The following is a 16,972-nucleotide window of genomic DNA, read 5'->3' as shown; positions in this document are numbered from 1 at the left end:
CTCCCACCGGAGATGTGCATGCCCTAATCACTAGAACCAGTGAATATGTCACCTTGCATGGCGAAAGTACAGCAGTGGAAAACCTAGTGAAAACTGAATAAAGTCTGCATTTTAGTTAATAGTTATGAGCCAATGTTAATTTTTTAAAACACAATTTCTTTGAGGTTCAGGATTTTGAGATGGGGAGATTATCCAGATGGGTCCAAAGTAATCACACGAGTCCTCTGGAAGTGGTGAACCTTTCCCAGCTGTGGTCAGAGAGAGGCAAAGTGAGGACTGGACTTGCTCTTGCTGGCTCTGAAGATGGGGGAAGGGAGCTACTTGAAGTTGGAAAAGGCCAGGAATCAGCCTTGAGGCAGCTTGGTCTTAGCCCAGTGAGATTCATGCTGGATTTTGGACCTACAGATTGTAAGATAATAAATTTGCATTGTTTTAAGCCACTAAATTTGTGATAAATTGTTTTGGAAGCAACAGAAAAATAATGCAGGTACTTTAACTTCAAAAATGCCCCTTTGAAATATAATACCTAGAACTGAATAGAATACTCCAAATGAGGTCTGATGATATGCTAAATGGTAATGTGGCAAATGCACAGCAGTGGAAAATCTAGTGAAAACTGAATAAAGTCTGGGTTTTAGTTAATAGTTATGTGGCAATGTTAATTTTTTAAAAACAATTTTTTAGAGCAAGGAAGGGAGGGAGATGGGGAGAGAGAGAGAGAGAGAGAGAGAGAGAGAGAGAGAGAGACACAATTTCTTTGAGGTTAAGGATTTTGAGACGGGGAGATTATCCAGATATCATGGGTGAGAGAAACACCAATCGGTTGCCTCTGGCACGTACCTTAACCGGGTATCGAACTCAAAACCTGGGTATGTGCCCTGACTGGAAATCAAGCTTGCTGCCTTTCGGTGTACAGGACAATGCTCTAACCAACTGTGAGTCACACCAGCCAGGGCCCAATGCTAATTTCTTAATTTTGGCAAATGAGCCATGCTTATGTAAAATGTTAATTTAACATCAGAAGAAAATGGGCAAGGAAAGGTACTATTTTTGTAATTTCTTTATAAACCTAAAATTATTCCAAAAATAAACAGCATATTAAAACAAGAAAGAAGTAAACATTTAAAAAAGTTATTAGAGTAGCTGTGGTGGAAATAGCTTGGAGAGAAAAGAGATTAGAACCGAATAGGCCAGATGGGAAACCGTAGGAGTAATGTTGGCATGAGTTGCCAAGGACCTCCATAGAATTAAAGTCATGAAAATAACTAATACATATATGATATATTTCAAAAGAAAAAAAATCAACGAAATACTTGCAATAGCAGAGAGCAGAGGTAAGAACAGTGATACCATGACAAAAGGTGAAAATTAGAGAAGGAATCTGGTCTGAAGGGAAATGAGATTCATTTAATTCATTCATTCAGTAAGTATTTGTTGGTACCTACTATGCCAGGCTCTATGCAAGGCACTGGGGATGTGAGAGTGAGTTTATAAATGTCAAATATGAAGTGACCTTAAAATGTCCTAGTTGGATTGTCCAAAAGGCACCTGGATATTATAAGTGAGAGGACAGAACTGAAATAGCTGAGAAAAGTGATATCAAGTGAGGAAGGAGAAGCTAAAACTTAACTGGGAACAGAATCACATTTAGGGGGAGAGAGGAATAACAAAGACAGGAAGGAATGGCCTAAGAGCTTTGAAAAGAAACAGGATAGGGAAACCAAGATAAAACAAAGATCAAAGAAGAAGGGTTTCATCAAAAGCACTGTCCAAGAAATGACACACAAAGACAACAAGACAGGCGGTTCAAAAGATGGAGAGAGACCCCCTGACACAGAGGAGGCGACTCAGGAGAAACAGTTACACTTTCAGTAAGGCCTACATGGAACCCAGACTATGAAGTTGAAACTTCCTTACAAGAAAGCATTTCGGACTTAAAGGCCTGTGGGAAATGGGATTCCATTTATTATCATGCTTCTCAAACTGGAGTATTGGAAGCCACGGGATGTCTTTATGCAGCATCAGCTTTTTTGGGGATACATGTATTGAAACAGAGAGAAGAATGCAGAATTTACAATGAATTCTGAAATGCAAGTATAGAATGTCTTTATAGGAGGTCACCTTCCTATTTCTAGGGCTACAAATTCACTCTCCACTTTTATAAGTGGCACTTGGGTACAAATCATAATGGCCAGCTATGTTGAAAGGTGTGCTTGCTATTAAAACTCAGGATGCCTAAAATTTAAAAATAACTTTATGAACTATGGCCTCATATGGAAAATTACAACAAGCATTCCATATTCAAACAAGAAAAATAATGGACAAAATCTTGAATTTATATTTACCACTATTTTCTATTGCTATTTATAGTAACCATATATTATTTATCCTTTATGCCTGTAGCTACAGCTTAGCTACACATGTAGAGGGAAGTCAGTGTCATATACTCAGATGCTTAATCAATGATATTTGAGAATGATGCATATATATACTAAGTACTACCAATACTATATATATACATACATACATACATATACACACATATATAATATATATACATATATGTATGGTGTGTCTGCTTATATCTGTAATTTTGATTTTTGCAGTTTCAGTCAACTGTGATCCAAAAATATTACATGGAAAATTCCATAAATAAACAATTTACAAGTTTTAAGTACTGCACCATCCCACTCTGTCCTGTCCAGGCCGTGGATCACCCCTTCATCCAGCATATCCACCCTATACAGCTACCTGCCTGTTAGTTGATTAGAAGCCATTCGGGTTATCAGATCAACTATCTCAGTATCGCAGTGCTTGTGTTCAAGTCACACTTATTTTACTTAATAATGGCCCCAAAGCGCAAGAGCAGTGATGCTGGCAATTGGGATACGCCAAAGAGAAGTCATAAAGTGTTTCCTTTAAGTGAAAAGCTGAGTACAGCACAATAAGATATTTTGAGAGACTACATTCACATAACTTTTATAACAGTATACTGTTAAAATTGTTCTATTTTATTATTAGTTATGTTATTAACCTCCTACTGGGCCTAATTTGTAAGTTAAACTTTATCATAGGTATGCATGTATAGGAAAAAATAGAATTTAGCAGGTGCTTGAATAACATCGTTTTGTTCGATATTGTTTCATTATAATTTTGATGAGAAGCCATAGGAACTTAACTCTTGTTCATATCAATTAGCCTATGGTAAAATTAATTTTATTATACATCGTTTTGCTTAAAGTTGCAGAACCTATCAATGACATTAAGTGAGGACTTGCTGTATACAGGGTTCAGTACCACCTGCAATTTCAAACATCCTAAGGTGGGGGAGACTACTGAATATGTATGCCTATGGGCACACAGACTGCAAATGTAAGTGTTAATACAAAAACTGGTGACTGTGCTTCAAATTTTAATTATATAGAAACAACTGAAACCTTGACTGATGTGTAGGGCACCATAGACCAGTCAAATGGAAGTACAGTTTTTATATGTACTTTTCTGCCAACTCAATTAAAATACTAGTTTTGGGCTTGCTTTGGCAGCACATATACTAGAATTGGAATGATACAGAGAAGATTAATATGGCCCCTGTGCAAGGATAAAACACAACTTTGTGAAGCATTCCATATTGTTAGAAAAAATAAAATAAAATACTACTTTGGCATTAGGTCTTCATAAACCAGGCTAAACATAAATCTGAAAGCTTTGCTCTGATATTTTCCATCTAATTTTAAACAGCCTTGGTCTACAAGCCACAGAGCAATGCTTCCACCAAGTAAAGATTTATTTTATATCTTTTGTGTGAAGCCAGGTAACCGTAAGTAATACACAGGAGCCTCTTGAAAATGTCTTGGGGATAATATGTAGGGTTAGTGCATTTAAAAAAATCAATTGTCTACTGATGTCATCTGAGTCGGGATAGTAATATCATCATCATTTATGACCCCAGTGTTAATTCTGATAAAGATTTTTACTGTTTAAAGAAAACCAATTTTACAGATGGTTAAAACAAACCAGCTCCTTTTCTAAATGCTTAGGTTTCTAAACTAAAAGTTTTACACCACTAACTCTCTTTACTTCATCTTGTATACACTGTCTGAAAGTACCACCCGGGGCTAAAAAACAAAACATTAATGCAACACTAAACCTGGAAGACAGAATTACAGCTCTTGCAAGCATTGCATCCAGCCTAGGGTGTCGGCTTTCACAATGAATAACAACCATGGGGGCATGTTGTCACTTCTTAACATCGTCTAATGCCTTGTTCATCTCTGCTGTCACATTTTAAAGGAATTTAGATATTACTGTGTTTTGAGAAAGCAAATCTCAGTTGATATCCTAGAGCAGTGATGGCGAACCTATGACACGCGTGTCAGAGGTGACACGTGAACTCATTTTTTTGGTAAATTTTTCTTTGTTAAATGGCATTTAAATATATAAAATAAATATCAAAAATATAAGTCTTTGTTTTACTATGGTTACAAATATCAAAAAATTTCTATATGTGACACGGCACCAGAGTTAAGTTAGGGTTTTTCAAAATGCTGACACGCCGAGCTCAAAAGGTTCGCCATCACTGACCTAGAGCATAAAAAATTGTACTTTTCCTACTTGACCTCTATAATCATGAGACTGGTAGAATTCTGCAATTTGATATTACCAAGAGAAGTTGAAGAAGCATGTTCATAAAACCAGCAATTCAACTCCCAGGCACACCCCCTTGCAGAGCTCCCAACAGCTGTGCCATGACCCCTGAGCACGCAGTGACTGGCTCTAGGTGTGCCCAATGGATCTCCTCCGCCCTCTAGTCAAGTCCTTGCGAATGTATGGCAAGTATATACACAAAGATATATGTATATATAGGAGCAATGTTTGTAATAACTAAAAACTGGAATATTCCAAATGTCCATCAATCAATTCATCTGCTAATAAGTTCTGAGATACTCACACAATGTAATACTGTACAGCGGTGAAGGCTAATGAGCAATAGCCATATGCATTGACATGAACAAATCTAAGGCTATACTGTTGAGCAAAGACCCAGTAAGTTCCAGAAAAACATATATATAATATGATTCCATTTTTGTAAAGTTCAAAAAACATGTAAAATTAATCGATAAACTGTTCAGGAATACAAAGACGTGATAAAAGCATTGAAAGAAGCAACAAATTATTAACACAAAATTCAAAACTTTGGTTTCCTCTGAGGGAGCAAGAAAAGCTTGGGATCAGAGAGAAGTACAAAGGAGATTCTAGAGACAATGGTAATACTACTTTTTTTACACTGAGCTGGAGGTACACATATGTTCCCTATATAGTTATTCCAATAAGCCTTATGGATACTTTATAAATATTTTGTATCTACTCAATATTTAATAAACTTCTCTTATAAAAGCCCTGCTTTGTCCACAGGTAGATAGTGACTGCATCTGCCACTACTGCAACACGGGGAGGTACATGGAGCAGGAGGGACAGAGAGCACCAACTTATACGGACCCTGCAGGTCAGACACTGAGCCTTTCGCAAAGGCCCTACCAACTCAGACGCAGCTGCACCAACAAAAGACTTGAAAGTTATAGAATAATGAAAATTAAAACTAAATTCAATATGCTGTCATTTTATGAAGTACCATAGATGCAGATTTTAACATGAAATAAAATATGGACTTAAAGAACCAGGACTGAATAGACTGCCAGCCTATGGATGAGTGGACTCCTCTTGCTGTTTTCTAAACAGTCAACATTTCATGGTGTATTTAGACCATACAACAGACATTTACAGAACGACAATACTTCAGTTCATCACGTACATCCACCGATGTTTGCCTCGTCCAATGCCTGTTTTTCAATGCCAGTTAAGGACAGGCTTATAAAGCTTCAAGAGCAAGAACTGGTTCTGTTTCAACTGACATAACTACCAAGAAAAACGATGAAATCCTTTTTAGGAATTCATGCCTAGTGTACTCTGTCTCCTTGTGGTTTAAGGACTAAACTATGGAAAGCCATTTTTCTAAGCATTAGATATTCTGCCAATCCAGAAGAGATTTGTAAACTTACCCTCCAAATTAATTACATTTACTATTTTTGATTTAAAATATAAAAGGAATCCAGCTTGAGTGCTCCCTTTAATATTAAAAAGCCACTAAAAAGCATAGTTAATGTTTACACAAAGGTTATTTTCCCCTCTTATTTTTTTTCTTTCAAGTTTCAATGGGTGAGTGACCTTGCTGGAATTCCCCGCAGTTCTGGAGTATCTGTTTGGAAGTTTCAAACAGAAACGACTCTCACATGATACATTAGAATGGTATGCCAAGTGATAGCAGTCTGTACCTTGAACCTGGATATCACAGATGAATCAATAAACTTTATACAAAATGAAAGGCTTTTTCCCTCTTAGGCCATATAAGAAAGGATCACATTTAAATATGTATAATATTATGTATTCATAGGATCAATTATACACAGAAAAAATTCACTTATTTACCCAATTCAAGAAATTTACCCTTGATACAGCTTTAAGCTATCAAGGACAGGTCAATTTTTAAGCATGTCAAACACTAAACATGCTGAAGTGGGAATCTGGGTCCATAATTAATCCATTATATTTCTATAATTACCATAAAATCTAGATGATATAATGCATTTTTTTTATTTTGCTTTATTTTGGTATTTCTAAAATAGCCATTTTCATCCAGAATAAGCTATTTTGGACTTTACTGTGAACAGACGTACAGAAAACCTGTCTTTTCCAGTGGGAGTTGGTTGTGAAACTAACTCTAAACCACTGAAAATCAATACAGTCATAAGCAACAGTGGGGATGATTTAGAATAGAAACCAAATATTTCCCCAATCTAGGCCACACCTCTAGTTTCACTCTTGGCACATCTCTCTCTCATTTTCAGAAGAGGAAAGCATAGTAAGTGTTGCCCTAGAATTTTAGCCTAGTCATCCATCTTGCTCTCAAAAGCTGTTTTAGGACAGACAAAAATTAATCATTTCACAATCTGAGCTTCTACAGAATGTACTTGTGTTTCAGAAATTGAGATGAGTGAATGGAGAAAAAGTAGAGGGAGGACACTTTTTAAATGTGTTTCCTGGAATATGTCTACACTGTTTTATAACGGGCTGGAATTTTCTGTGGAACATCAGACCCTGGGCTGCCGAGAAGATGAGTAAAGAAGTCTCTGGGGATGAGAGCAAGACCGACATTATCAAAAGAGGAAGGAAGCAAGGGGTACTGCTATTTGGAGTAGGGACATTCCTAGGAAACTCATTCTAAAATAGAAGAAAAATAAGGTGCCAGTTGTATCAAGGTACCACTGGTTGGAGCTCTTTAGAGACACATAATTTGGAGACACTGGTTACTTCAAAGTGCCTTCTGTCTGAACTAGGAGGTTGTCTTTAAGTTCCACAAAAGAGCCCGGCTTTCTTCTGGGAAGTTCGGTGTGGCTTTCACTTACCACCATAAATGTCAGAAGCAGAAAGCAGCTAGAACAGAGAAGCATTGAGAAACACAAAAATGAAGGAAGAGAAATGGCAATGGTAGCATAGTGGCAGGTGCTGCCTTCCTCTGTCCATCAATAGGAATAACTAGAGACTTAGAAAGTTATACCATATTATTTTCATTTCTTCTTCTTTTCACATCACTCTTTCTTTCCTTCTGTGCTTCAGTTTGGACAATTTCTATTGACCTATTTTCAAGCTCACGTATTCATCCCTCAGCAGGGTCCAGTCTGATGATAGCCTGCCAGACACATTCTTCACCTTGGATATCATATTTTTTATTTTAATACTAGAGGCCCGGTGCACAAAATTTGTGCAGTTGGGGAAGGGGGTGTGTGTCCCTCAGCTGACCTGAGCCCTTTCACAGTCCAGGAGCTGTTGGGGGATGTCCGACTGATGGCTTAGGCCCACTACCCATGAGGAGCGGGACTAAGCCAGCAGTAAGACTTCCTTAGTGCTGCAGCGGAGATGGGAGAGGCTTCTGCCACCCCCACTGCGCTCACCAGCTGTGAGCCTGGCTTCTGGCTGAACGGTGCTCCCCTGTGGGAGTGCACTCACCACCAGGGGGCAGCTCCTGTATTGAGCGTCTATCCCGTGGTGGTCAGTGCATGTCATAGCAGCTGGTCATTCCGCTGTGTGGTCGATTTGCATATTAGCCTTTTATTATATAGGATGTCAATCTGACTCTTTAGTTTATATTTCTCTGCTAAAATTCCTCATGTGTTCATGCATATGCTCCACCTTTTCTACTAGATTCTTTAATATTTCTATCATAATTAAAGTCCCTATTTGATAGTTCCAACATCATACCTGGTTCTCTTGGTCCAACCTCAATGTTAAGCAGGCCTTGGCAATGAGGCTTTCTGCATCCCCAACCCTATGGCAGTGAAACGCTACTTCAATCTGTGAGGGAACACTGCAAAAAACTCTCTAGCACCACATTAACCACAAGGCAGCAGCAGCTACTGGTGGAGAGGTTCCTGCACATCCATAGGGCAGAAAGCCTTTGATTTTAACCTACCTCCTGTGAACTTTTGCCTGTACTCTGAAAACAGAAAGGTTTCCTATCCCTTCCCCAGTGCATTAAGATTTTTGCTTCATGTAAGAGAATGATTGGTAAAGTGGCAGAGTTTTGTAACTGTGTCCTAAAACGTTGCTCTCTCCAATCTCCTGTTTTGCCCTCAATCTTTTATGAGCACCATAAAAGCTGCTGTAAGTGTAATTGTGTTCCCCCCCCCAAAAGGTAAGTTGAAGCCCTAACCCCTGGTATCTGCGAGTGTGATTTGATTTGGAAGCAGGCTCTTTGCAGATGTAACCAAGTTGAGATGAGGTCATACTGGAATAGGGTAGGCCCTAACCCAACATGGCTGGAGTCCTAGCAAATAGAGAAAACAGGGTGGTGTAGGAGCCCCCAAACCTCACTGCTAGACAGAGGGTCAGCAAGACGGCAGAATAGGAAGTCCCAGATCTAGCCCCCGCAGATACAGTAACTTAACAATATATGATCTAAAAAGCCTTTATGTGGTCTCCAGAAACCAGTTAAGAAGTCGTAGTATCCCAGGAAAGCTTCAAGCCAAGAAGAGCCACATTGACATGGGTAAGAAAAACATTCCATTTCACCTGTTCTAGCCCTTCCCCCAAGCTGGCAAAGTTCATCCTGATCAGAGTAAACAAACACCCAACTCACAACTTCCCCGTCAGGAGGGAAGAGAAGAGTAGAACGCATGTGTAAAGTTCCAGCTTTTTGGGTGACTGCCTCGGAGACAGACTGGTTTCTATCTCACCTGAGCTAATTGGCACACTCTGGATCTCCAGAGCAGGGGAGAGCACGGAGGCTAGCTGCTGCGCCAGACAACCTGCAGTACCACAGAACGACACCAGAGGGAGCAAGAGACTACAAACTCCCGAAAAATAAACTGGTCAACCTCTCTCATTGGGAGGCACCTAGCAAGCCCAGGGAAGACGCATCTCCCGGGAAGATTTGGGAGGCGCCCAGAACCTATAGTAGGGCTGACGATGAAGGTATTCCCCCATATGAAACCAACCCATAGAACTGGGATAGGTGACTGTTTTTTTCAAAGGTACAAATCCCAGCAAAAAATAGTAAAGCATCTGAGGAGACAGGAAAACATGACCCAATCAAATAAACAAAATGAATCTCCCAAACTGACCCTAAAGAAATGGAGGTCTAGGTCCTGGCTGGTGTTTCTCGGTGGTTAGAGTGTCAGCCCACAAACTGAAAGGTACCAGGTTTGATTCCCGGTCAAGGGCACATATCTGGGCTGCAGGTTCAATCCCCAGGGGTGCTTGTGGGAGGCAACTTATTGATGTTTCTCTCTCGCTCTTCCCCTCCCTGCCTCTCTTCCACTCTGTCTAAAATAATCAACGGGAAAAATATTTTCTGGTGAGGATTAATAGGAAAGAAAGAAAGAAAAAAAGAGAGAAAGGTCTATGAATTGACAAAGAATGCAAAAAATTTCTTAAAGATGCTCAATGTGCTATAAGAGAACACAAATAGACATCTAAAGAAAAGCAGAAAAATGATGCATGAATAAAATGAGAATATCAACAAAGAAAGTATAAAAAGAACAACCAATTCTGAAGCTGAAAAATACAAATGGTAAAAATTCACAAATATATGGAAATTAAAAAACACACCCTTGCAAACCATGAGTCAAAGGAGAAATCACATGGGAAATTAGAAAATTATCTTGAGACAAATGAAAATGAAAACACAGCATACTAAAACTTAATGGGATTCAGCAAAAGTAGTATTCAGAGAGGAGTTTGTAGTGGTAAAGCCTACTTTAAAAAAGAAGAAATATGTCAAATCAACAACCTAACTTTATATCTCAAAGAACTAGAAAAGAAAAAAAACTAAACCCAATTAGCAGAAAAAAGGAAATAATAAAGATTAGTGTAATAATAAACAAAATAGAGAACAGAAAAAAAATCAATGAAACGAAGAGCTGATTTTTTAAAAAGATCAACAAAAATGACCATTCTTAGCTAGACTAAAGAAGACTCAAATGACAAACATCTGAAATGAAAGAGGAGACATTATAACTGATACCACAAAAATAAAAGGATCAGAAGCATCTACTATAAACAATTATATTCCAACAAATTGGATAATCTAGAAGAAACTGATAAATTTCTAGAAACATACAAACTACCAAGGGTGAACCATAAAGAAATAGAAAATCTGAAGAAACCTTTATCTGGCAAGAACAGTGAATCAGTACTCATAAACTTCCCACAGAGAAAGTCCAGGACCAGATGGCTTCATTAAAGAATTCAAACATTTACAGAAGAATTAACACCACAACTTCTCAAACTATTCCAAAACAACAAAGAGGAGGGGACACTTCCAAAGTTAAGTTATTTTATGAGGCCAGCATTTCCCTGATCCTAAAATGAGACTACAAAAATACTATAAGTAAACTACATACCAGTATCTTTAATGAATGTTGATGTAAAAATCCTCAACAAAATTTGGGAAACCATATTCAACAATACATTAAAAGGATTATACAGTTACACCATAACCAAGAGGGACTTATTTATGGAATGCAAGGAGAGTTCAACACACAAAAATCAATCAATGTAATACACCACATTAACAGAATAAACAACAAAAACCATATGATGAAGAAAAAGCATTTGACAAAATTTAACACTCTTTCATTATAAAAACGGAGGTTAGAATTATGCTGTCACAAAGCAAGGAATGCCAAGGATTGCCTGTAAACACCAGAAGCTAAGAGAAAGGCATGAAGCAGATTCTTCCCTCGATCCTTTGGAAAAGAGAGCATGGCCTACCAACTCTTTTTTTTTTCTTTTTGTTAATCCTTATCCAAGGATATCTTTCCATTGATTTTTAGAGAGTGGAAAGGAGAGAGTGGCACACACACACACAGAGAAACATCTGTGTGAGAGAGACACATTGATTGGTTGCCTCCCACATGCGCCCTGACCAGGGCAGAGGAATAAGCCTGCAACCAAAGAACATGCCCTTGACTGGAATGGAACCCAGGACCCTTCAGTCTGCAGGCCAACACTCTATCCACTGAGCCAAACTGGCTAGGGCCTGACTCTTTGATTTTGGACTTCTAGCATCCAGAGCTGTGATAGAATAAATTTCTGATATTTTAAGTCATTCTCATTTTGTAGTACTTATGTTATGGCAGTCCTAAGGAACTAATAAAAGGATCCCATAGAAAAGAGCTTAATATGAATGCAGGCTCCCCTCATGTCTTGGGCTCCTGGTTATTTTAAACAGTTACTCTAGCCCATACCCAGACTTCAAGAATTCATTAAAATTTTAGCTGCTCTCTTCTTATCCATTTTTATGGTGGCTGCCTCTTCCTCCCATGTTCTGCCAAAGGTAAAAACAGTTCCTGTGTCCCATCTCTCCTCAGAAGGGCTTGTTTCTCTTTGGAACTTTAGTTCATTTGGTTGCCTTGTGATCTCAACGCTCTAATTGGACTCAATAAAAGTTGGCTTTGTGGATTATCAGGCTTTTTCTCAGTGTTAGGGTAGGAGAAATATTCTCTTGCAACTTTCAACATCCTAAACAGAAGCAAAATTCCCTCCCCAAAATTTAATGTGAAGTTTTTTAGATTTGAGAGTTTATTTAATTTTCACATGTAACTACAAATGTTTTTAAATCTAAAACCACATCTAGAAAACACATTGTTTCATTTATTTGCTGTTTATTAATGCTTTTAATTTTGGCACAAGTTTGTATCTAAAAAATGTTACCACCTTTTAATATTCCATGCTTATCATTAAAATCTCATATGATTTCATAAATCTCCTTTATCTTGGTATTTGTTTCCATTTTTATCTTCATTCTATATACGAATCTGCAATATATGTACTATTTATATACATAAAACCCTAATATGCAAATAGACCAAACAGCGGAACAACTGAATAACCGAACAACCGGTCGCTATGATGTGCACTGACCACCTATGATGTGTGATGACCACCAGGGGGCGCATGGGAACATGATGGGCTTCGGCAACAGGTGGCAGAGCACGGAACATGGCAGGCATCAGCTGCGGCAGTATGGTGGAGCAGGTGAGCGGGGGTGCCAGACCACAGCGGGGCACTGGTCGCTGTCATCGGGGTGAGCCTCTGGTGGTTACCGAAAATTCTTTGCTCCTGCATGCCACAGTCCTACCAGGTGCTTGCACCGGCCCTGCTCGCACCTGTTGCTGGCGCCAGAGCCGCTGCTCACACCTGCTGCTGGCATCTGGGGCCGGCCCTGATCGCTCAGTGCTGTCAGTGGGTATGAGTGGTGGCTGCTGGCCCCGATTGCCCCTCAGGGCTTCTCCACTTCCCCCTGCTCCTGAGGGGCAATTGGGGCCAGCAGCCGCCTCTTGTACCCACTGCTGGCGACAGCCCCACTTGCACCTGCTACTGGAGACGCCGTTCACACCCACTGCTGGTGCCACTCACACCCGCAGCCAGCGCCAGATCCTGGCTTCCCTCCGGCCCTTGTCTGGGAGAACATCTGGTCTAATTAGCATATTATGCTTTTATTATTATAGACTAGAGGCCCGGTGTGCAAAAATTTGTGCACTCGCGGGGGGGGGGGTCCCTCAGCCCGGCCTGTGCCCTCTCGCAGTCCGGGACCCCTCAGGGGATGACCACCTGCTGGCTTAGGCCTGCTGCCTGGGGGATTGGGCCTAAGCTGGCAATCAGACATCCCTCTGGCAGCCCGGCAGCCCTCAGGGGATGTCCACTTGCCAGCAGGGAGCAGACCTAAGCTGCAGTTGGACATCCTTAGCACTGCTAAGGAGGCAGGAGAGGCTCCCACCACCACCGCTGTACTGGCAGCCATCAGCCTGGCTTGTGGCTGAGCAGAGCTCCCCCTGTGGGAGCGTACTGACCACCAGGGGGCAGTTCCTGCATTGAGCGTCTGCCCCCTGGTGGTCAGTGTGTGTCATAGTGACCAGTCATTCCCAGTTGTTCTGCTGTTAGGGTCAGTTTGCATATTACCCGTTTACTATATAGGATAGAGGCCTGATGCACAGGTGGGGGCCGGCTGGTTTGCCCTGAAGGGTGTTCCGGATCAGGGTGGGGGTTCCGCTTGGGTGCCTGGCCAGCCTGGATGAGGGGCTGATGGCTGTTTTCAGGCTGGCCACACCCCCTTCAGGGTGGGGGTCCCCACTGGGGTGCCTGGCCAGTCTGGGTGAGGGGTTGAGGGCCGTTTTCAGGCTGGCCGGCAACCGAAGCTCCCAGCCTCTCCTATTTTTCTTTTAACTTTTTTATTATGGGATTTATTTACCTTCTATAATTGAAACTTTGTTGCCATCCTGCTTGCTCCAGCTCTGAGGCTGAAAGCAGGTATATTTTTTGGCTTCTATAATTGAAACTTCGTTGCTTTTGGAGCTGTCCATTTCGGAGCTCAGAGCTGGGCCATGGCAGGCAGGGAACCTTGGCTTCCTGCATCACTGGAGCAAGCAAACCTCCTGCTCGCTTCAGCTGCGTGGCTGCTGGCTGCCATCTTTGTTGGCAGTTAATTTGCATATCTCACTGATTAGCCAATGGGAAGTGTAGCGGAGGTACGGTTAATTACCCTTTTTGTCTTTTATTAGATAGGATTGGAAGTCAGTATTCTCTTGTGCCTTCTTTTGTTGTTTTTTTCTATTTATATGTACTCTTTTATTTACTCCTGTTAAATTGGGTGCCATATTCTGCACATCAATTTTTACATACTATGGCAAGTTCAGAAAAAGATACTACCACTATACTATGTTTACCTATTCAGTTAGGAGCAATTTACTGAATTCTAACTTGTTGAAAGTATTATTTCTAATTGCATATTGAAAGCATATCTGAAAACAGCAAGTGTTGAATAAATGGTATTTGAATGAGTGTAAATGTATACTGACATTCTGAGAAATTCTCAATTTAAATGGGATTTTCCCCATTATCTCAAAACTGCTTTGATTTATGTATAGATGCAACCTTTATTTTATATTCAGTCACATTAAGGAAACTAAACAATATTATAGTCACTGAATTAAGACTATTAAGCAATTCCACAAATGATTGATTCATTAGTTCATTCCACAAATATTTATTTATTACCTTCTATGAACCAGGCCTTGTTCTAGACCAGCCGTGAGCAAACTACGGCCCGCGGGCCAGATCCGGCCCATTTGAAATGAATAAAACTTAAAAAAGAAAAGACCGTACCCTTTTATGTAATGATGTTTATTTTGAATTTATATTAGTTCACCAAACACTCCATCCATGCTTTTGTTCCGGCCCTCCGGTCCAGTTTAAGAACCCATTGTGGCCCTCGAGTCAAAAAGTTTGCCCACCCCTGTTCTAGACACTAGGGTTATAACAGAGAACAACCAAACAAAAAAAGATGAAACAATTCACCCTGCTCTCATGCAGCTTACATTCTAGTATTGCAAGAGAGAAATAAGATAAATAAGGGAAATATGGAGAACGTTACTTACTAAGAAGTGTTAAAGAGAAAAAGAAAGCAAGAAAAAGAGATTAAGAAGTGTGTGTGATGAAAGGGAGTAGGGGGTTGGCAGTTAGACCTCACTGAGGAGGTGACCTCTGAGTCAAGTCCTGAAAGAGGCGAAGGAAAGTGCCACATGGTACCTAGAGCATTCCAAGCACAGGGAACAGCACCAGTGAAGTTCCTACACACAGAGACTTGAAGCAAGAGCATCTGGGGAAGAGAAGTAGGAGAGGTAAAGGGTTTTCATTCTTGAGGTAGGAAGCTTTCGCAGTTTTAAGCAGAGTGATGTGATGTGCCTTCTGTTTTAACTGGGTCACTGTGGCTACTATGTTAATAGATTGAAAGTGTAAAAGCAAGAAGATAAATTAGGAGGCAAGTGTAAGGGGTACCAGTAGAGGTGATTGGGTCCTGGTTATATTTTTAGGGCAGAGACAATAGGACTTTCTAAAGGATATGATTGCAGATATGAGAGAAAGAAAGCAGTCAAGGCTAACTCCAGGGTTGAGAAACAGGATGGATGGAATTGTCTGTTACTGAGGAAAAAACTAAATAAAAAATTTTGATGAGAGGGAATATTAAAGTTCAATTTTGAACATGTTAAGTTTGAGATGAATATTAAGCATACAAATGGAAATGTTAAATTGGCAGTTTTGAAGTGCAGAGGAGAGCTCAAGCTGAAGATAAAAATTTTCAAGTAAAGATGGTATTAAATCCTTGAGACCAGATGTGATCTTCAAGAGAAATGAGTCTAGGTAGAAGGAATAGTCAGAGAAGTAGGAGGTAAGCCCAAAGGGTGTCATGTACTGGAGGCTAAGTAAAGGAAGTGCTTCCAGGAAAAGATAGTAATTATCTATACCAACATTGCATAAATTATTTAATGACCAAACAATCCATTTAGTACATATGTACCAACCTACAATAATAAAAGCATAATATACTAATTAGACTGGACATCTTTCTGGACGAAGCCAGGGCTATGAGGGAAGCCCAGGTCCCGGGTGCCTGCCGGCAGCTGGAGGGAAGCTTGGGTCCCGGGTGCCAGAGGGAAGCCTGTGCCAGCAGCTGGGGGAAGGAAGGCCTACTCTTGCACAAATTTTGTGCATTGGGCCTCTAGTCCCATATAATAAAAGAGTAATTAGCTAAGTACCCGGTCATCCGTCATCTTTTCAACCATATACTAATGATATGTTAAGACCACTCAACCACTTGCTATGATGTACACTGACTACCAGGGGGCAGACAGTTGATTGGTCGACCAGTTGCTATGACGTGCACTGACCACCACGGGGGAGATGCTCCAACCCGTAGGTTAGCTTGCTGCTGGGTTCTGGCCGGTTGGGACTGAGCGGGATGGGCCGGACACACCCTGGAGCCCTCCCACAGTCCCTCCCTGGTTGGCCAACCTCCCATGTCCCTCCCTGGCCCCAATTGTGCACCAGTGGGGTCCCTTGGCCTGGCCTGCACCCTCTTGCAATCTGAGACCCCTCAGGGGATATTGGAGATCCGGTTTTTGCCTGATCCTACAGCCCAGGCCGAGAGATCCTCCTGGTGCATGAATTTGTGCACCCAGCCTCTAGTTTTAGAATAATTTTAATATTTTAATAACTATATTCATTTAATATTTTAATATCTATATTCTACTTTGGATGAAAATTTTATTGATAATTAGGACTTACTTAGTTTCAGAGTATATCAAATACTATTGTAGAATATATTATTATACACATATATATGTATGTATATGTCTTAAAATATATTTTTAAATCTAGAACATTTTCTGATATCCTATTCCAAGGGCTACTAAGATTTTATGAGCAAAAGTGTTCTGGCAACACTTAAATTTGAAAAGTGCATTATAAATTTCCAAAAAAGAATGCAACATTTTCCAAACTTAATTCAGAACGCTTTTGGTTTAAGAGTCTTTTTTAGCTGTTGTTAGCATTCTGAATAACACAGTTGGGAAATAGT

The 16,972-nt window shown here is 40.2% G+C and overlaps 1 protein-coding gene and 1 non-coding gene across 2 annotated transcripts in view; one reads left to right on the top strand and one right to left on the bottom strand.

Annotated features, from left to right (window-relative positions):
• Nucleotides 1-16,972, bottom strand: part of MAP3K13 (mitogen-activated protein kinase kinase kinase 13) — a 161,249-nt gene that overhangs the window by 127,571 nt on the left and 16,706 nt on the right. The gene's annotated exons all lie outside the window — the stretch shown is intronic.
• Nucleotides 3,534-3,636, top strand: LOC132232065 (U6 spliceosomal RNA). Its single transcript, XR_009452228.1, has one exon. It is a non-coding gene; the product is annotated as a U6 spliceosomal RNA (small nuclear RNA).

This window comes from Myotis daubentonii, chromosome 3 (assembly GCF_963259705.1).
Source record: "Myotis daubentonii chromosome 3, mMyoDau2.1, whole genome shotgun sequence".
Classification (NCBI taxonomy): domain Eukaryota; kingdom Metazoa; phylum Chordata; class Mammalia; order Chiroptera; family Vespertilionidae; genus Myotis; species Myotis daubentonii.
Note: the sequence above shows the minus strand (reverse complement) of the source record. Positions and strands in the feature narration are given on the sequence as shown.